The 22,711-nt window shown below is 42.8% G+C and overlaps 1 protein-coding gene across 3 annotated transcripts in view; it reads left to right on the top strand.

The window, feature by feature from the left end:
* The first annotated feature begins 522 nt into the window (after window positions 1-522).
* LOC132955139 (SRC kinase signaling inhibitor 1-like) overlaps window positions 523-22,711 on the top strand; it is an 81,365-nt gene continuing 59,176 nt past the window's right edge. For 2 of the 3 annotated variants that reach the window (XM_061027865.1, XM_061027864.1), the window contains exon 1: window positions 525-1,539. The gene's annotated coding sequence lies outside the window, so the exon portion shown is untranslated. Of the gene's footprint in view, window positions 1,540-22,711 lie in introns of all 3 variants that reach the window. The other variant, XM_061027863.1, reaches the window with a different exon arrangement.

Below are 22,711 nucleotides of genomic sequence, written 5' to 3'. Positions count from 1 at the left end.
AGGGCCCGACTGATATGGTATTTTTGGGGCCGATATTGAGGAGCGGGAAAAAATCAGATAACCATATATCAGCCGATATCTTTCTTAGATCTCGCTACGATCTGTAGAGATAGATATAGATATTTACATTTATTACGTTGATCCCTAACATGTAGTTATCAAACACTTGTGGAAAAGATTCAACTGGAAAGTAACTGAGCATGTACGTGCATCACCGCTCGACACTCTGGAGAGTGATGATGCTTTTTGTAATCCATTTAGCGCCCTCTGCTGGTGAAAGAGAACTGCTAGAAAAATACAATGAAGCTCACATTAAATGATATTTGACTGGTGAGTAAATCTAGTAATATCGATGCATATCAGTGATAAATTCAGCTGATACCGATAGTCGCTGGATATGCCAATATTATCAGCTGGCTGATTAATGGGTCAGGCTCTACTTATTACTCTTGTCCTTAATGTTTAACATAAAACTTATCAGATACAACTTTTTTTGTAATTTGGGTAAAATACCATGAGCAAAATTGAAAGCAATAGTCAGAATACTTTATGAGAAACGGCACAATGAAATCTTCAATGACACATCTATGGGGTTTATTACATAATGACAGCTACTGTACGCTCGGTCTCTTCCAACATGCTGCATACAGCCTGTTTTAGTATGTTGCCAGAATTTTGCAGATGGGCTAAAGGATCGTCTGAGTCACTGACAACATTTGCATAGTGCATCTTCAAGTGTTGCCAGAAATGAGAACACAAAACTTCAAATGCAGCTGAAAGCCTTTGCACAAACAAGCCCGCCTCGAAAACAGTGTGTCGGCGGCGAAATGACACTGAGGTGTTACCGCGTCCTGGCTGACTGTATAAACAACAAACATGCATGTCTAAATAGCACAGCTGGAGAGGCGGTCTGATCACTCGGAGGAGTCACTGCGACACAAATAAGCGCGGACATTGTGGCGTTTTGAAAGACCTTACAGTGGAGGGAACAGAGGGAGAAGAGGCATGATAGAGTTGTAGCAGTCATTAAGGGGCAAGAGTGCTCTCTGCTATTCTGGCTTATCTACTGCAAGGTGGAGGCATGGGGAGGGTAATTCTGCTCGGGGCTCATGTGCAAAGCCGAGATACAGAACAAGAGGAGAGTGGAGGGAGAGAGGGAGAGATAGAGCCGGTTCATTTGCAGCTCGTCCCCGTAGACCAGAAAGGATTATACTCGCAGAGAGAGAGAAAGAGAGAGGGGGGGGGGGGGGGGGGGTGAGAGAGAGAGAGAGAGAGAGAGAGAGAGGAGGAGAGGGAGGGAGATGCACAGGCTCTGTCTTAGCACACACTGAGTACCCTGCCTCCAATCTTCCACACTGCACTGTGCACTATCCCAGTCTCCTCCACAGCACTCTCTCTCCTCTTTCCTCCTCCCTCACACACACACACACACACACACACACACACACAAGCACACACATGTGCAGACACAAACACAACAGTGCCATGTAGAGGGCTCGGCCAGAGGGGGACAACAACCTGCACAGGACCACGAGCCAGGTACGCTCACTCCTTCATTCATTTGATTGTGCTCATATTCTGCCACGTTCTGCACCGGCAGATTTTTTTTTTCTGGGTTGTCGCTGCCACTCACTCTCTCTCTGCAGAAGACTCTTGCAGGCTGCATGCAGCAGGATTATCCGACTTCTTTGCATAGCCCCAAGAGCACCAAAAAAAAAAGATATGAGAGAGGGAGAGGGGAAGCGAGGGGGGGAACTGGGAAGGACATGGAACAGAAACTAAGCAGTGGTTTGTCATGTAGGGCACAGAAAGTATGCAGCGATGGGCAGCTGGCTAACCTGGGTTGACCTTCATGTGGACAGCGGTGCTCCTACTTTATGCACCTTTTTAAACTGTATGTGGGGCACTGTCCATGAATACTTCCTTATCAAAAACAGGACTTAAAAGGCACATTTAAGCCCCCTACTTTCCAACTCTTTCTATCTTCTCTCTCTCTCCCTCTCTCTCTCTCTCTCTCTCCATGTTAATAATCTGAACATGCTCAGAGGACTTGCTGCAGTTGGTTGAAATGCAAACTGAGTATTTCTTTTTGTGAAATGAATTTGTGTTTGACAGAGACTGCAGGAAAAACTCAGTTTAACCATTGCTTGGGCTGTTCTCTGCTGCTTCCAGTGCATCTAAGAGGATAGTTGTTTTTTGAGGTGTGTCAAGTTTGTACACGATTCCCTCATGAGAGCAACTGACTCACAATCAGTTTTTAAGCTTTCTGAAGTGGATATAGCGCTCTGTTTTTTTTCTCATTCTGGTGGATCCAGTGACTCACAATTCGAGGCTTCAGAATTCACTTTGATGCCGGTTTGATATCAGTTTGTAGATCTCGATACTGCAGGGGCCTTTCCTCTTTTTTGGAAAATTTTGGAATGAAGTTTGTGCTGGCCTGGAGAGGAAGAAAGCAAAGCATCTCTGTCTGAAGCTTTAATCTGAGTCATTGCTGACGTTTTCCTTCTGATTTCTTTGATCTCGCTCTTACCAAAGAGTCAGGACCGTCTGACAAACAGCTCCAAGATAAGAAAACCAATCCTCGTGTTCTGATGGAGCCGTTTTAAAGATCTGTCATATTACTCTGTGTTAGAAGTTTATTATGTAAGTCGTTGCCTTATAATTAAATTGTTGCCCTAGTTACCATCAAAGTCAGGACATGAATATGCTGTGTAAATGTTTTTTTTTTTTAAATCACACTGGCGTCTCTTTATTATCAAGTCATTTGGAAACACATTTTAAAAAGTTCAATCAAAATGCAGTTAAAGGTGTAATATGTAAAATTTGACAATAAATATCTAAATTAATAAAAAATGGCTGAACCTATGTCATATATATTTTTGTTGGGTACTTACATTACCTCAAATATTTCGAACAGTCAGAGAAATCTGTAATTTTATAGTTGTAAAGCGACGTGTCTTTTGTGGCAGCCGCCATGACAGACACAACATGTTTATCGTTGCCATGGTTACACTTGATGTTACGCCAAAGACAGCTGCATAAGGCAGCAGGAACTGCTACTGAAAGCTGCCGTACTGTTGCTGTATGTAAATTATACTCGGATACATTGGCTCGTCTGTAAACATATTCTCTTCCTCAGGTCGGTTTCACCCGGTCGTCATGACTACGGTCAACTCAGAGTTTGTTTACATCCCGTGTGGGAGTGGAGTAGCAGAGAGTATCACTCCCATGATTCCCCGCCAGCCTCGACGTCATCTTGTTGTTACTGTTTGGATTGAGAGCCCCCTGGTGGAGAAATGTACATACTGTGCGTTAAATGACGCCCGGTGTTAAGAAATGTCTGTGATATTGATGTCCACATTCCGTCGACTTAGTGACATCACCCTCGCGAATCAGCGCCAGATTACTAGTTGGTTAAATTAATAATCAATGTTTTTATATGTTGGCCCTCAATGCTGTTCAATTGTTATACTCAAACCGCAATTCAGCCACCCGCCACTAGGCGGGGCTAAAGCCATACACTGGCTGTAGCTCTGCTTAGTTGGCCTGCTCTCCCGGCTCTACTACCTGGATGTAAACAAGCACAGTGAGCGGATAGCATCTCATAGCAGCAGCACGTCTGGCAGTATTTTGATCTAGAAAATAGATTTTTTAAATGTATAAGGGCTGTGTCAGGTTAAACTGGAATATCGACTTCAGCAATACGTAATCACATTCAGCGCATGCTTGTAGATTTTATCCTGCGGGGAGGACTGAAGGTCGGCGCTGAATGATTTGAAACAATCCGTTTAAAAGACACAAAAAAGCAGCTGCTGCCTTTACATTTTTCTCTTACTGAGTTATTTCCCTGAAAAGACCAATCATCAATGATTATATCTACTACAAAGTACTGCAAGTGTACAAAAGTAAATTGTTAATCGACTGCACTCAAAAAGAACCTTTCTTTCAACCACCCAAAGCGCTTTTCACCACAAACCATTTACTCCATTTTCACACAAATTCATACACTGATGATGGCACAGCTGCCAGGAGCCATTCAGGGTTTAGTATCTTACCCAAGGACACCTCATATATCCGGACTGTGCGAGTCAAGGATCAGACTACAGAGTTTTTGAAAGACCTGCTCGACCTTCTGAGTCACAAAGCCTGAAGTATCCTCTTTCTCTGTGCCAAAGAGATCCAAAAACTATGAAAAACACCTGAGTGAGTCAGACTGCACTTGGTGACATTTTCCTTCATTGAGCACACCAAAGGAAGTTTTATTTTTTTCAGGTCATACACTGTTCTTCTGCAAATACACACAAATGTCTTTGTATCAGCGTCTGAAAATAGTTCACTATATCGTGTGTGAGTAAGCTTTGATTTATTCTACAGTGAGCAGCGTTCTAAGGAAATAACTGAATATTTGATCTCCTTTTACAGTTCTCATGAAACAGCTAGCTGAGGTGTTTTATCCCACACACCTACACATTCTTTTTAAAAGTAAGAAGTTAGGGCCCGTGTCCCTTGATGGTGCTTTTTGTGTTGGCAGCCCCCTAGACTTAAGTTTCAGAGCGCTTCTCACCAGTGCTCACTGTTGCTAGGTTATGAAATGTAAACTTCTGCTTTCCTCGGTAGTGACCGTTTTAAAAGCTTTATGTGCTTTATATTTTCCTGTATTCAAGGAAATATCACCAAAGAAACATGAGAACAATGTGAAGGAGTCATGTCCTGGCATTGCAAGTCAGATTAGGTTCTCCTCCGCCATTGTTTCTAACAGAGCTGACATTAGAAGTCCCGCCCCCTCTTGGTTTTGATTGGTTGGTGAGGGAGAAGTGACATTGGCGAGCGGGGCTGTTCCAAAAGTTGAACTGTTTTCAACTGAGAGCGCTGGGAGTCCAGGGACGCTGAGGGTGTATTTGCGCTCAGGACGCTTGTGACGGCCCTGTGGCCTGTCAGGTTGTGCGTTCTCTTTTCTTGTGTTGCACGTTCATGTAATTGGTAGTCGTGGCTGTCTGTTCAGCCTGACTGAGAGCACCTGGGCCCAACGCTCCCAGTCACTTTATAAGCTGCCACCTTAGTCTGATCGGAGAGACTTCAGCATGAGCCTTGTTTGGTTACTTTGTCTTCCTTCTCCAACACATGCACATTCCACTTTTCACACACCCACTCACTCGCACTACCGACTGACTCTACTGACATCCAAACTTCATCTCTTTTGCAATTTAATGCATATTTTTGTGAATAAATCAGTTTAGAGTTATTTCAGTGTCTCTCCCTTTTATTTGCCATGAGCCGGTCATGACAACGCTGAAAACTCTGAACATCATTGGTTCGGAGTAGCGCCGGCAGCGCAGAGTGAAAGTGAAACTTTCTTGTCATTTAATGCCACAACCCCAGTTAGATTTCCCTCTGCTCTTTAAAATTACCTGAGCTCCTAAGCACCCACGTAAATCTTTTTCTTTGCATACTGAGCATCAACCGGTGCCAAAGATACTAAAGCTTATAAATGGTTATGACACATCAGGCATTAAGTATACATACTGAATATCTCTCTTGAGCTTCATTGCACACCCTGCAGTGCAAGTGCAGAAGAAGCAAGTAACCAGAAGTGCTCTCTTGAGGTTGTTTTATTACCTCATGGCGAGAAGATGTGAGGGAGGAGGAGGAGGAGGAGGACATGTGACACCCACAGCGGGGCGAGAACATGACCTGACGAGCCAGCAGGGCACGGCCTCCTGTTAACCGTATTGTGATTGTGTGTTTGCCCCCCCAGAGGGAGTCTGACCTACAACAGACAGTAGTATCAGCTCTGGCCCGGAGCCCACTGAGCTGTCAGCCTCGCATGCTGGGGGCTGAGAGGAGACGGGGGACGCGAGCAGCACGGGGAGATCAGGGATAACAGGCAGAGACGGAGGTAGTCTGTCTGGGTCGGACTCGGTTAGAGATGCTGGAAGGAGCTGGCACTGAAATGGATCAATCTGTGGGTTTGAGTCAGTGAAGTGAGAGCCGTTTGGACGTCATAATTCATATGAAACAGTGAAAAGTTTCCCCTCTGTTAATGTGTGTGGGCACGGTTCAGTTGTTGTGCAGGATACACATCCACATTACACACAGGTTAGGTCGCAGCGCTCGGGTTTAAATTGACTCCCTTGCGTTACATGTGGGTTGACAGATGAAAGAGTTTTTTGAAATGCCAGGTAGAGGAATATGCTGCTACGTGTTGGAATGAGTTTTTGAGATATCAGGGCTCATGGTTATTTACGGATTTGTGTATTATTTGTATAGGCAGTCGGTACTTATGGCAGAGGGATTTCACTATCAGTGAGCCAAGTTGAAGCTTTGAAATTCAGAAATATGCATATTCACACAGACAGACAGGCAGGGAGAGGAAGATGTTACTGCAGAAAAACAGCCTTTTGAAAGTGCCTCCTCAGCTGAGGGGATTTCCTTCCTGCTTCACTGTTCCTCACAGCACATCAGTCTCGTTAATTGCCTTACCCTCTCCATTTTTCCCATTACAGTTGACTTATGACCGCCATGTAACATGCTTCCAGTTATGAAGAGGCTTATCTGCAAATCGTATGAGGAAACCATCTGCAGGCAAAGCCTATTTATAGACTGTATGCTGGGAAAAGACCAGTATCAGTACATTATTTTGATTAAGAGCACCATCTGCTTAAAAAACTTCACATTCATTCCCGGAGATGACCTTATGAATGAAGCAAAATACTATCATTTTTATTATCTTACATTAGTTGGAGGCATTTATTTCCCTTTTGTTGGGGAACAGACAAGCCACCAGAAAGACCGGTGGTTCTCAACTGGTGGGTCAGGGACCCAAAAGTGACATTTTCAGTGGGTCGCGAATCAGTGCCTGGAAAAAGTAAATTATTTTAATAGTCTAAGACGCACTTTATAACCACGTTTGTTTTGTTCTGTCTCGTATCATCTGAGGTTCAATCAGGAATTTGGGTCACGATTTCTCATTAAGGAGTAGATGGAGGATCCTGAGGCCAGACCAGCTAGAGGTAGACCATCTTTTAAAATGACATGTTAGTAAATGTTTTGCAATTCAGACACATTTCCATCTAACCTGATTCAAGTTTTGGCTCAAAATTGATCTGTCTTGTTGTGGCTGAGACCCTACAGATTGCTCTCTACCTAAATTTTTAAAACAATTCTTAATGTCATGTCATGTTGTAACTGCAGTCATTTCCCTCTGTCCTTTATACACAAAGCTTCTGATGTTCAGTCTCCGTATTAGTATTAAAAATGAATCATGGCCGTCAGATTTCAAAGGCTGGGAGTTGCCCTACTTGCGGATCAAATGTTTTGTGTTGCATAAATGAATACTGAGGAGTTCCCCTTTTTTAAAAATCAGACTTCCACCATTTGACAAGGTAGTGTCAGTCCGTTGTTTGAAATAATTGTATGCATGACACAAAAGTGGCAAATTGTAGTATGTTAGGATTACTGCTAATACAACTTAACTAACTAGGATGTGTTTTTCTAATGTTTTTTATTTTATTTATTGACTCAAGTGTAAGCAGCTGTATGTTGGGCAGCACTTTGAGTCCAAGACAAATTGACCCAAGGGGACAATAAAGAGTATCGCATCATAATAAATGTATGTTTATTTGGGCTTCCTCTTGTTTAACTTTGTTGTCTTGTTTGTGTATTCTGATGTGGGTCCCTTGAAAGGCGCTTTATAAATTCAAGATATTATTTCATGTAGATCTCAGTTGAAAGATATCAGTTAAAGCTAAATTGCTGTTAGCTGATCACCGATGGATTCAGGGATTCAGGCTCATTTATCTTGAGGAGGAGCTTAAAGGTCACATATCCTCCTCCTTTTCCAAAAGTTTAAATATGTTTCAGAGCTCCCCAAAACATGTGTGTGAAGTTTCTTGTTCTGAATCCACTCTGATCCTGTATTTGATCATGTCTATAAACCCCTCTATTTCAGCCCTGCTCAGAACAGGCTGTTTCTGTGTCTGTACCTTTAAATATGTAAATGACCTGTGTCTGACCACGCCCCCTCTCTGGAAGGGCTTGGGTGTACTCGGTCTTTCTCGCTCCATGTCCTATTGTTTACGGTGAGAAGGCAGACTCAGAGGGCAGAACAAACACCTAGCTGTGGGAGTGTCACCCACCTGGGGGAGGGGCTACTGCCCTTTGTGATGTCATGAAGGGAAAATCTCCAAACGGCCTGTTTGAGCACACATTTTCTGAAAAGTGGAGCAGGCAGAAGACGGAGAGGATGGACTTTTCTCATCATTGGGGGGTTTGTAGACAGACTAGAGACACATGGTAAAAAGTACTTTGCATAATATGTGACCTTTAAGATACAGCTCGCCCTTCCCTCTGATGATTCTATAATTTACACACACACATATACAGTATTTATCAGCATTATTGCCGGTATTTGGTGTTGCCGCTCTGTGATACAGCACAAAACAGAGGCAGTATTCATCCAGCTGGCCGCCTCCCAGAGCCCAGTGTGAGACACTGATTAGTGGCCACTAATAGATCTCGATCCCTGACTCATCCTGTCCCACTGTTCACTCAATGATACCAATTACTCACCTTCAGGACGTGTCCCGCGCTCAGACAAGCCAAAAATATCACTTTCTAATTACATGAACTTCCTCCCTGAGTCCGGATTGATGTCTGGCCTTGGCCCACGTTCATGCCCTGTCATTGGTGGTGAGGTGAGGACGGGGTGAGCCCGAGTGCTGCTGTAGGTGCAGCAATTTAGTGGTGAACCCAGGAAAAGAGGCATGTGAATTAGCTGCAGGGTCTCTTCAGGGGCCGAATTCAATCATACCTCAGTGATGGAATGTGGCCGCTTGATAACCTCCGCTGCATACCTGCACTCACAAACCTCCCCGCTTTCATCAAACATCCTCGTCATGCAGCCTCTCATCCTAGTTTAACGGCACAAGGGAGGGACTGCATCCCAAGTGTTGGTATATTGATGCCCTGAGTGCCCCAAAGCTTCATACTCAGACCAGGATGAGCGGATCTGAGTGTCTGAGTTTGTCTTTAAAAGCAGCAGACGGGACTGAAACTCACTGAGCATGCAGTGTGGATCCAGAGCAAGACAGAGGATCTAAGCTGTCCCCGCTTCTCATCATGAAGGCTCCGTCCTAAATTACCATTCTCTTTGAAGATGCAGCATCAAATTTAAGATCGACTTCCTGTGATGTTAGGATATCTGCCGGCTGGCTCGTTCTCAGGATAACGAGTCACTTTTCTGGCACAAATCTTCAGAGATGACACCCAAAAGAAAGTGCCGTCATGAGCGCAAGGCCACTGTTGATACAGAGATAAATGTCAATGTTTACTGACCGTGTAACTGCATCAGCGGTGGATAAATGTCACACGGACGCACCACGTGGGAGTATTTGTGCTATAAATGTACCTGGCTTTATTACAGCCATCATTCCTCATTTCATCAGGCCGTCAGCGTTTAAGCAGACCAATACACGCAGGAAATCGTTGATAAAATTGCTTTCTATTTTTTGCCAGGACTCTCTTCCTGCACATTTAAAATATGTAACAGAGGAGAGAGGGAGGTGACGTGAATGATGATGAGGCTGGTGCAGAGAGACTTAATCAAAATGTCCATTTAATGTGCTAAAGATTCATACCCGCACCACTGAGACGATGCGCCCTGAAGTCAATAAGGATCCTTTTTTTGTTGTTTTCAACAATGTTAACAAGCAAAGCCGTGGATACTTTTAACTTGTGTTAACTGATGGTATCTGCTTCAGCTTGTTGTTACACCGTTCCACAAAAAGCTGTTACAGTCTGAAGTGCCCAAGTTAAATACAATTTCTGTTCTCCTACGTTTCATGTTGTCTTTAAAAGACTGGAAATAAGAAACACTAGAAGCACTCTGTTCACTCTTGGTTATATAGAGCCTTTAAAGGGACCAAAGGACTTTTTTGGATAACTTTATTTTTGGCTTTTCTTTGCTATAAACGGATCTACAGGATAGACAAACACATATGGGTGGGAGTCAGTCAGAACCCTCAATTTGCACAGAATATATACAGAAGCAGCAAAGATCATCATTCATACAGATAAGTCTTGGTGGTGGCGGGGCGCCAGGCCGTTGTTGTGGGGACGACACAGTGCGATGGTGGTTGTTGGGCGTCAGGGATGTCAGGTGGTAGTGGTGCCAGATCACCTCGCTGAAGGTTGTGGGAGCTCCGTCTACTCGAGAGTCTCGCTTATTTGTTTCATATTGTTTGGAAAACCACGAAACAATATCACAGAATTACATAGTAGTGGAATCCCAAAAGGACCCAAGGACTCTTAGGATGCTGAGACGGGTGGCAAAGGATGACTCTTGATGTTGTAAACGATGTGAAACCTCAGCGTTGTGACGGAGGTTATTTGACTGTTCATGTGTTGACGTCATTGAGTCGTGCAGTCCCATAGGAACATGGATTTCATGCCAAACATTCACACATGTTTTCATCTCCTTCTGTTATCTCAATCACTCCCTCGTGACTTCATTCTGTATATGCATGTCTGCTTCAGGCATATGTTTTTTTTAACCGAAGGCAAACTGAATATTAATGCCATAATTAACGCCCTGTTGAAATACACATGAGGTGACACACGAAGATGAAGTCGTTGTTACACACACGGGAAGCGCAGTGGGCTGGAAATGTTCCCCAGCGGAGGACATTAAGTTTCCATGGTGCTGTGATGTTTATCTGGGGAAAACCAGTTTGTCTTGGCTGCACGCACACAAGGAGTGACATTGATTTAAAATATCTGAACCCTCCTTTGTATCCGTCGTTGGTAGCTGAACTTACACATAGCTGTAACTGAAAAGTCGCCTCGCTGTTGCAGTTAACTTTTGTTCCCTGATAAAGCAGGAAAAAGATGCATAACAGTGTCAGGAATAGATTTAATCCACATCTTATAACAATAAGTGTAGCCCATTTATCTTATTTTTCACAGGCTACTTTCTCCAAGGTGCTGATGCAGAAGTAAAGAATCAATACGGAGCTTAATTTATTCTGATGCGACGCAGTAAGGGAGATTGTTTCCCCCGAGCTTCACTACTTTGTCTGATCACGTTTATCACGTTGTTAAATATTTGTGCCTCGATGTGTGCAGTTTGATATTGATGCAGTCGTTTGCTACTTTTCTCTTAATAACTGAGAAACAAACGGTCCACAGACTCCGCACTTGTTGTGTTTTTGTCTCTGGCTGAGTCCCGACACATGATGGGCAGACACTAACTGGGTTTAATTTCCGGTGTGTGACGGTTAAGTTATTTGAGATATTTCCAAATAATCAGCAACAGGAGATACAATCTGTCACTGTCAGCGTCTTCACAAAAGCTGCAGTCAGCTCCTGCTAAAGCCGCACATCTTACAGGTTTAATGCTCTGACAAGGGCTCATGTGAAAGAAGAAGATTAAGTTGAGAAATGCAGGTTTTATATCGTATCAAGCCAGATGTAAAATAGATCTCACTGAAAGTGGGCAATACAATCGAATCCTCAGATCACTGTATGTGTCATATTATAGGGTACTTATACATCACGGTGTGAGTGAGTGCTGAGAGATTTCTGTCATCTTACTATCTGATCATTAAGGAAACATGTTGAAGTGCTGGCTTCTCTAACAACAATGCAGCAGCCAGTATGTCCTCCTTCTAACTTTAGATTCTGCTCCTGAATGCTCTGGATTTGTTTGGACCAGAGAAGGTAGGCGCTTTTAAGACACACCCCCCCCCCCACACACACGGCCGTTTTGGACGCCCCTCGGTTTGCCAGATATGAGAGCAGTTATCAGGTCAACAGGTGTTGCAGCGATGGAAGCGGGCAAGAGAAGTGGTTCAGATAGAAGTGATTGTACCCGACCTAAAAAGCCTCTGCATGTTTCTAATAAGCTCCACGAGCAGAAACGTGATCAAACTAGGATCAATATTGGAGATGTTTTTGAAAAATGGAGAGAGGTTAGAACACAGAAAGGTTTACAGACCCATGCAGAGCTGGATAAACACTGAAGCTTCAGAGTCCACCACATGGTGACCTGAGTGAGCATGGACTTTGGAGAGGAGGGGGGGGGGGGGGGGGGGGAGACAGCTCTCTACAATGATTAGAATTAAGACTGCAGTACCTGTTTTAAACACTAGGAGTCAGAGTTACATATTGCTAGAGATGAAATGATATATAAGCAAACGGAACATTCTTTGTATTTCAGATTGATCGTGGTTGAGACGATCGTTAAGTATTCCTGATAAAGCTCAACCAGCTGATTGTAGATCTTTTCTTGAGGCTGTCCTTTTTTAAGGTTAAAATATGTTTTACTAAACTCACCCTGCTCTCTGCTTTGGCAAAGGTCAGACCTGTCAAAACTGCTTACTTTGAGTCAGCAGCACAAATCTGTAGGTCAAATTTTCAAAAACGTATCTTCTGTTTTGTTTTACTTTCTGCAACTGAACCTGCAAACCACCGACTTTAAGGGCCATCACAGGTAAACTTGCTAAACTTTCTGTCTCACCTTGTTTCATTTTAAAGAAGAAAATGTGGTGTTACTGAGTCGTGCAGCTCGGATGTCTACCTCTATTGAGCGAGAGATATCTTTATTGGAAAACAAATATGAGAAAGTTTGAGTACAAGTTCCAAGCGAGTAGAGTATGAACGGCGCTGTGGGGAGAAATTTGTTGAGTGAAGTTTGAAGTTTGTCTTCTTCCAGACCTTTCGCTCCTTTCTCTGTCTGTCTGTCCTCTCTTGATGTTTGCTCATCACAGGATCAGTCAGAGCAGTGTTGCCCGAGGCTCCACAGAGTCAACACGTGGTAGGTCAAGTGTCCTTCAGGCCCGGTTACAGCGCTGCAGGCTGTGTGCTGAAGATTGGCGAGTGATTGCGCTCTGCCACAGGACCGACTGATGTGTGTTCTCTGTGCAGGCTGACTGCTCGGATCTCATATGGGGAGAGATCCTAGAAAGTATTTCTGGTATTTTTTTAGACACCACCATAACTTTTTTATCAATCTTCCGCCTGTGAATGATTTATGAGGCAAATTGAACATGAGGTCAAAGAAAACAATGGAGGCTTGTTCAACATGGTGCAAACTTTGTTCTCTCGCAGCAGGAAGCCTTCTTGTTTTAATACCAGTAATCGCTGACATTTTAATCTGCACCCTAAGAGTGTAAGTGGTGATACTCTGAGAATAGTAACTCTCTTAAACATAAAGAGAGGATACCTTTAAGGAATTCTCTCTCTGTTCTATATTGTAGGTTAGACACACGAGCCAATCAGCAGCTCTTTTTAAGCTGCACGCCGGCTCACTCTGATCCTGAACGCCTCCCTGCCGGCAACAGTTTGGAGAATCTTATATGCAGCAAAGGCAGACCTCGTTCCAAATATAGCCCTCCCAGCGTTCCCTTTCAGATCTTGTTTGGGTTTTATTTTAATTTTACAGAGCCCCCCGAGAGATGGATATTATAATTTGAGGATGGAGGAGCACCATTTTTTTTTTCTTCTTCTGTTTCTCACTCATTCCTGCTACCGAGCTTCCCCCGCTGTAATTAATGATCTCTGATGAAGAGAGAAATTCTGACAGAGAGGGAGTGAGACAAAGAGAGACTCGGCGGAGAGAGAAGTGAACTGAGTGCAGCTGGTTGAAGGATGGAACTGGCTGGAGTTCAGAACATGATTGAGATGATGAATAAATGAGAGAATGAATACATTAATGAGTCAGCGACAAAGGGGGCAAAGACAAGTAGTCAAAGTAGGACAGTGGGGGGAGGATGTCATTGAATAAAACTGTATTGGCCTGAATATAAGACTTAAATCCTTTTTAAATTAAAACACCTGAAAAAGCGAGATCGTCTTATATTCAGGGTTTTGATTTTTAAACGCAAATTTACGTTCACAGCAAAAGACGGAGCTGCTTATCCGACAAGCCAGTGTGCCGCTCATGACTGAGGCCCGCTGTCACTCACTGCTGCAGCGCCAGAGTGAGACACCAGGGGGCGACACCAAGGGGAGATTAACTATAAAAATTCAGTGATTAAGCGAAGACTGAGCGACTTTTTGATCCAGTAGATGTCGCCCTTGAGCACCTGCATGACATTGGCCACACCTCCTCCATACTGAAGCCTCCTTATGCAGCGGTCTTTGACGTAACATCTGGTGTTTCCACGGCAACGATAGACATGTCGTGTCCGTCATGGCGGCTCTGTCATTGACAAGACACGTCCCGTTACAGCTATACAATCAACAAATTCTCTGGCTTTACTAACTGGTGGGAAAATGATAGGTCAACAAAAACATATATAACATGGGTTTTGTCCATTTTTAATTAAAATAGATATTTAAGTGTTAACACTGTAATAAAATTCTACATATTGTAAGTTTAAGACCTGCTTTTATTTGTCAAAACATGAGGCTTCACCAGGCTTCTAAAGAGGATTGGGCCTTAAATTAGGATGGGCTTTTATTTGAAGTTTTATTGTATCTCATTCCAAATCATATCAGTGATAATTACTCTTGTGGAGTGCTGAGCCTCAGTGGCGATTATGGAGTCTGTTGGGGCCATAAGTAAGAATCTATCGGGGGGCCCACCACCAACGTTCATCACCATTATGTCTGCCAGTGTCCCGACGCTTCCTCCTCTTCCTCTTTTTTCTGTTTCTTTTTTCTCTCCTTCAGACGGATAATTTCCCTTCAAGTTTCTTTGTTGACTTTCATTGGGGAACTTTGGATTTCACAGAAATAATGCAAGCGATGCTTAGCAGGGCAAGGAGAGTGGGTCCTGTCAGATGGGGCCCTCTTAGGGAGGTTTCTGCTACTACTGCTTCTACTGGCATTGCAATTTTTGGGCCACTGCTTTGGCTTCAGTTTGTCAGCTCGGGCAATTGGCTACCTTGCCTGTCGACAAGCAGCGCCTCTGCCTAGTTTTAGTGAGCAGTGATACAGAAAGCAGAAATTCAAGATGTTAGAACAATGAAAAAGAGACGACAAATATGTTTGTTATTAAGGACTTAAAATGACTCTTCACTGATTAACTACACTTCATCTGGCGTATTTCCTGTTCCATGGAAACATCTCTAAATCCACCGTTCAGTGCTGAGATTCATCTGTAACATTTCTAATCTGATAGTAAGTGAAAAGACGCTTCATATAGCAGTCGGAAAAAAACTATTAATTTTCTTTATACCATCCAATCAAATGTTTGCACAAGCTTTTCATAATTGAATTTAAAGATTTAAATAAAAGTGGTAAAAGCTCTGCTGCTAATGAGACGATAAGTTCAGACTCAAAGACATATTCATATCGTTGATCACCTAAATCCAGACTCTGCTGCTGCTGAGTTTAAACTCTGATTTGAATTAAATGAGACAGGAGACGGAAAAAAAAAAGCTAAGAAGCTAAATTAGCTGGCTCCGTTTAAACTCTGCTGCTCTCCGTTCTCTCAAAGGTCAGACCTGTCAGGACGGATTACTGCAGGTCAGCGGCACAAAATCTGCTGGTCAAAGTTCAGGAGAGCTGAAATAATACTGCAACAAAAAACAGGGATTTACTCGTCTTCTTTTGTATTCTGCTTTTTCATTTTTGCACAAATCGATGCTGAAAACTTTCACTGTTTTAAAGATTTATTTTTTGGGGTTTTTGTGCCTCTAATCGAGAGACAGGACGGTGGATAGAGTCGGAAGCCAGGGAGAGAGGGTGGGGGGCGACATGCGGGAGGGAGGCCACGGGCGGGATGCGAGCCCGGGTCGCCCGCTTGAGACGACAGCCTCAATGCATGGGCCGCGCTGGTGGCGCAATGGATAGGGCGCGCGCCCCATGCATTGAGGCTGTCGCCTCAAGCGGGCGGCTTTCGCTTTCACTGTTTTAAAAACTACTGTGATCAGACTTTCAGACTTTCAGCAGAGGTTCAGGGGCAATACTGTAGCATGATGACTTTTTATTGTTTTATTGTTTACTCACAAATGGAGCTCAGCGTGGGGATGAATTTGTACAATTAAGACTGCCAACTCTCTCAGTGCTCTCTCTCTTTTTGCTTGCACCAGCTTTTGGTTAAAATATGACAGAAGATCTGAATATTTTTAGCTACTATCATCATTAAAACAGTGGAGATGGTGTTGTTTCAAAACAAGTGGTGTCAAAAAGTATCGAAGCATTATACGTTTTGACAACCTTACTACCGACAAGATATATATTGCGGCGTCATACATGAACAAGAAACCCTTTTACCATTTTAAGGAGATCCGCTTCCTCTCCTCTCGAAGCCTCGCTCCAAAAAACTCCAAATCAAAACCTCAGGAAAAAAATAATTTCCAATAAATCTGAGTCAAGCACAGACGAGAACAAATAATCAGACCTCAGTGTGATGAAACCATAAAACTAACAAATGGCCTCTGTCAGACCCCGGCCATCAAGTGGCCAAGGTTGTAATACCAACACACACACACTCACACACACATTCACACTCACTCTGGCACACTCGCAGCCTTGTAATGAGAAATGTTTAGACGTGGCCTTGAGCAGACTTTTGGAATGTGTCCCAGACAGCTGATATATGATATCGGTGGCACAATGACGATCAATCACTCGGTTTTTAGTCTCCCCTCAACTATAATGAACACAGAATAATGAATCATGTGGAGAGGCCAGTGTCACACCTTTGAAAGTGTGTATTTGTGTGCCTGAACAATCACACATCTTATTCTGTGTTTGAATTTTAAAACGTAGCATGTCAGTTCTGTGCAATAACAACCTAACCGTTAAAGCATTTCATATAGAGATTGAACAATAGGGGTCCCAGAATTGACCCCAGTGGAACCCCACATGTCCTAGCCATAAGAGTTTACATTTTCCATAGCAAAAATCTTGATGGAATTCATCCATGCCACATATAATAATGGATGGGTGTCATTAGGATTGTATACCCAGCGTAGCATTGTTTGCCACAGGGTAATTTATGTCTAATCGGTAAGTAGCGGAGCTGAACATTTTGTTACTTTATATATTGATATGCAGCAAATGTAACGATGGTAATCAGCAAAAGACAAGCAGAAGAGGTGAACATTTCTGTGACACTAATCATCCCCTCGTTCTTTTGCCCAAACAGATGTGATGGGAGTTTAAAAAATGTAATTCATTGACTTGTTCATTCATTAAGCCCATAAACGGCCATGTGGTGTGTTGGCTAAACTTCTTCATGCTAACGGTGCAAGCGTCACAATGCTACTCGTGCTACTTACTGTTGTCTGTAACGACTATGAGCCCCTCTCTGGGCAGGAAAATGCAATCTTTCCCATCTCCTGGACCTCTTTAATGTTTTCGAGGCGAGTTATCTTCCATGATGGATCAGTCTTTGGCCATTAACGGGTGATCCCTTTTTTTTAGCTTCTTCTGTAAATATTTTCAGATGGTATCTGTCACCTCCTGTTCCTCAGAAAACTGAGTAAATTGATATGAAAGTTAATGGGAACAGTTATCCAAGAATCTGCTTCATGATTGTCCAAATATTTTCCCAAAACAGTTTCACCAGTAATATAAGTGTACTGAAGAGCCAACATGAATAGAAAGCTGACATATGACGTCTTCCCCATGGCGACTGCATCAGAGTCACAGTTGCAACAGTGAGAGTAAAGTCAGATTATTATCGGGCCATTCATCAGCTGGACTTGTAGCGCTGTTAGCAGCAGCAGAGCTGTAATAACAGAGGTGGTGCCAGGAGCAAGCTGGGAGGAGGTGGCAGCCCATTAACTACCACCAGCAGCAGTAATGACATGGTGGAGTTAAAGGAAAAATAGACTGCTGAGCTGTAGCTGGTTTTACACATGGATGAGTAATGTCATGATTTCAGTAATATGTGCCGGTCCGGGCTTTCTGTGTGCAGTGTGTGCCTCTGGTTGAACACACAGAACAGATGAAATTAGACATTACACGCCAAAACAGAAGAAAAAACTGGCAAGAAAATCTAACTTTGAAATGAAAAATATCTACATTTTTCTTTTGTTTGTGAAAATTGAGCTTTGGAGCAAAGCCACCGACAAGACCGGCTTGTTCGTTTTTTTATGTAGTCCTAACTTTGTGGGGCGAGCCTTTTGGATTTAACTTTGAGGCCAGTATTGTCTGACTGTGTATAACCATGCCAGGGCCCATGACTAAATTTTTTAAGTCAGCTCCAAAATCAGATCTTAGCCAGGCCCAGGAAGCAAATGTTGTGCTAACCATACTTATCCAAATTAAATGACATCCAGGGAGGGCCCACTTACTGGGTCTTTCAGGGACCCAGCCAACTCTTGTGGGTGGGCCTGCTTGGGAAGATAGCAAAATTTTCTACAGATATCCCAATCAGACTTTAAGGATATATGTTCAACTTGAGCCAAGGCTATTAAAGAGGACATAAAACATATCACAGAAACACCTGAGAGAATTAATGTTTTGTTTAATGGGTCTGTTCAAAAACGAATCATTTCCTGTAAAAGATTATCGCTCAATCTGATTCTCAAATGTTTACACATTTTATGAATTATATTGTTGCCCTATAACACCCAAATGCTCTTTTCGCCATCCGTCAGGATGCAAAGAACATGAGTTTAGTTTTGTCTGCGTTTAAAACAAGTTGGAGCTGATAAAGATGTTCTTGTACAAAATCAAATTCATGCTGAAGATTTGATAAAGCTCGTGCAGCAGTAGGAAATATCGCAGTATCATCAGCATAAAAATGAAAAGAAGAATTTGGAATATTTTGTAAAATTAGTAAAGATAGAAAATAAAAGTGGGCCCAGAACTGAACCTTGAGGTACCCCCTGGTGAATTTGTAGTACACCAGAGGTAACACCCTCTAACTATGAACAGCCTGGGCTCTACCAGTAAGGTTGCATTCTACCAGAAAAGTGAAGAGTACCACAAAATGTGTATAAAAGGTTTCTAATGTTGAAAGGCTTAAAGTTTCAGTAGATCAATTCTGTCAGGAAATCAGCGGCTTGAGAAGTGACCAAAATTGATTTTACTAAAATAACCATCCCAGAACTTTGTCTAAACCAAATCACATTAAAAGTAGTAAGAATAAAACAGACCTGTTTAATGAGGTGTTTCCAACAAATATTCACTTCATTATAGTGAGACATTACAACAACTTAATGAAATAACACATCATAATGGGATTTTCATAGTTTAAATAAATCTGATTATACAGACCAATAATTTATGTATTGAACAATATATCAATCCTAATTTTCTCAAATGCTTTCTGAAAGAAGAAAAAACAAAAGTCTGTGACCAACAAATGGAGTTTCTTTAACTTTAGAATGTCAGATTTGAGATATACTGTATAGCTGTGCAAAGGCAGATCACAGCATGGGCAAAGTGGGCAAGGGTCCGTCTCAGGGAAGGGAGAGTCAATGAGAGAGAGAGAGTGGGAGAGAGAGTCAGAGAGCGAGCTACAAGCTTCAAACAGCCGTGTCTTTGTGTTCACTGGAACTACAAACAATTTTATATGCCCAGAAAAGGTTTTAGTATTATAAAACAATCAATAACAGAATTTCAAAGGAAAATGTGCTGTGGTGTTGTGGGTTGGCCTCTGTTATTCTGCAGGCAAACTCTGTATGCTTGGGGAGGGCACAAGCAGTTTGTGTGTAAAAGTCGCCTTAGGGGTCCAAGGCGAGTTTGTGTCCAGGGATAATTCGTCCATGTAGCTGTGGGTGAGTGCTGGTTGCACTGGGCAGCTCCCAGCTGTGGTTGAATGTATTACGGTGAATGTAAATATCAAGTTAAGAGTGAATGATGTCTCTGCATAAATAAAGTTTAAATACAGGACAGATGTTGTTGCAGCATCTCTGTAACACAGTCATGTTTCAGCAGACCTTTAGGTTTTGCAGCAGATGACCAGCAGTGCTTCTCGTGGTAATCTATAGCATCTGTTTGTCCCACATAGACCCACACACACACTCCAACGCCTCACACACACGCTGGAGGTTTGCTCAAGGCTTCCCATAAATTAAAGTGACAAGCTTCTGTCTGGATGTTCCCCCCGTCTCTCCTGGTCTCCCCCTGTTTTTTTTCTCTCTTTCCTACCATGGATACACTCAGGCATGCTGCTGCGCTCCCATTGGAAGATTTACATCTGGGACCAACTCAAACACTCTCCTCCAGACAATTTACAGCTACAAATACTGCTGTTGTCAGGCTGAACCCCTGGAGAGAAAAACATTTCGGCTTCTCAGAAATACATGAAAGTGGCTGTGGGTTTTTCACACTGCTGAGTTTTTGTGATAACAAAAAACCTAAGATTAATGAAACTCTTTTAATCAGGAGTTTACCTTCCTTCTCCTCCAGTCCCATCAAATGCCTCCTCCTGCTTTCAAAGCAAACATATATTTTACTCTCTTATTATGTACTGTTTACCCAGTGTGCTATGCTGTCTTTTATGCATGTATAGACTGCACCATCTATACTCTAACTTCTATGTAATGAGTTGCTGCTTCACAGTTTCTTAACTGCAAGCTAATGAAGTTTAGCTCTTGCTTCAGTGATTCTTTGTTTGTCCAGCAGGCAAATCAGAGGACCTTATAGCAGATCGATAATGTAGAGAGAGAGAGAGAGAGAGAGAGAGAGAGAGAGAGAGAGAGAGAGTCTTTCTGCTAATTCTTCTACAGAGGTTATTAAATAGTTTGTGTTAAAATGACCAATAAAAAGAGGGAAAGGTAGGCGGCTGTGGCTCAGTTGGTAGAGTGGGTTGTCTCTCAAAAGGAAGGTTCAATCCCCAGCTCCTGCAGCAACATGTCTGATGTGTCCTTGGGCAAGACACTTAACCCCAAGTTGCTCCTGCTGCTTTGTCGGCAGCGTATGAATGTGTATGAGTTACTTCTGATGTTCACTTTTCACAGCAGCCTCTACCATCAGTGTGTGAATGTGTACGTGTTAAACATACAAGATCAAGTCTGTTTACCATTAAAATAACCTATTTATCTGCTTTCCAAATGTGTGCTGTGTTTTGCACAAGATGACATTTAAAGACAGAAAATCTTTCTTATTCAATCAGCAAAATAAATCCTCTCAGCTGACATATAAATACAGACATTTGTTTTCTTGTTTGCTTATAATGATATTATTTGAATACACAGGAGGAGCAGGTGTTAGACTTCTAGCTTTATTTTACTACACTGTTTATTTAATGCCATCACTTTACACACTACAGTCTCTATTTTTGCCAAGGTGAGCGATGTTTTAGATGATTCACAGCACTAGTAACAGGCGTGCATGTTGCTTTTCATAATTATTTAGATCAGTCTTCAACTTGTGCTTAACTTAAGCTGTCTGCTGTGAGAACAGTACCTGTACCTGTTCACCTTCAGCAGGTCTGAGGTGCTTTATGTCTCACTGGTCACAAGATGGCACTAGACCTGTCCTCATACAAACACAGCTCCTCTCTTTTTGTCACTTCCCCTCTGCTGATTTTGACACAAATATGAGGCGTTGCTGCTGTCACATAGTAACAGGCGACGTTTCTGTGCAACAGTTCATTTATTTATTTTCTTGCCTCGGGGCTCAGACAGTCAGAGTGGTTGGAATAGACAGATGTTTGCAGCTGTTTTTACCCATGCTCTACATTGCTAGAGGTGTGTTTGAGTCTTAGTGGTGTTGTCATGTATGTGTGTGTCAGTTGTTTATGTGTGGAGAGACAAACAGAGAGCAGTTTTTCTGGGAGACATTAAAATGGAGCACAAGTTGCTTTAGGACAGAATCCGTACAAACGTGTAACTGCTGGAGCGTTGTTTGTCGTCACATTAACACTCACTGATGCTCGCTCAACAGGCCTCCAGGTCTGACCAGTTAACTTCTGTGTGTTTACACAAAACAGTGTGTGCGCTGATATAACCATTATCCAGCTACAGTTTTGATTCATTTAGCCGACGAACTTCTGAGAGTGAGTACAAGACAAGCACAGTGCTGACAGGCAGCGCTCAGAGGCAAAGCTCAGGATGTATGGAAAGTATTATTTTATCATCATCAACAACAACATTCAAGGGGCGCAGATGGCCTAGCAGTTAAGTCGGACTCCATGTATGGACGCTATAGTTCTCCTGGGTTCAAAACTGACCTTTACATGTCATTCCCCTCTCTCTCTCTCTCTCTCTCTCTCTCTCTCTCTGCTGATGTCCTACTATATCCACTGTCCCATCAAATAAAGACGAAAAAGCAAAAAATCTAAAAATATCAATCGTATCAATACCAGTCTCAATACCACAGCACTCACTAGCGCGCTCTCTCTCTCTCTCTCTCTCTCTCTCTCTCTCTCTCTTTCTCTACTTGATCGCCTACCGCTGCGCTGTCTCTCTCTCCCTCTCCCCTTGCGATAGATCATCCGCAGAGGTTTGAATGTGCATGGAGACCTGGCATCTCACATACCTACTACAACCTTATCCATGTGCTTATTGAGCTTTTTCTGCTGTCCATTATGATCCAAGCTCCCAAAGGTTATTTGGCGACCATACTTCAAGTTAAAATCGATCTTCGATTTTCTCTCACATATGTACACCCCTGATGGTCACCTACACATGCAAATCAGGCCCTAAAAGGACCAACATCTGCAAAACAAATTAAGTAGATATCACATCTTTCCTTAGGGGCTTGAACAAATGTTTCAAACATTGAAGCTGGATGTCCTTCTTGCATACATGGCCTGAGTCTTGTTGACAGTATGTGAAGGATTCACAGACCAGGAGACGAAAAA

This window comes from Labrus mixtus, chromosome 21 (genome assembly GCF_963584025.1).
Source record: "Labrus mixtus chromosome 21, fLabMix1.1, whole genome shotgun sequence".
NCBI classification, from domain to species: domain Eukaryota; kingdom Metazoa; phylum Chordata; class Actinopteri; order Labriformes; family Labridae; genus Labrus; species Labrus mixtus.
This window is presented reverse-complemented; position numbering and strand designations above follow the sequence as displayed.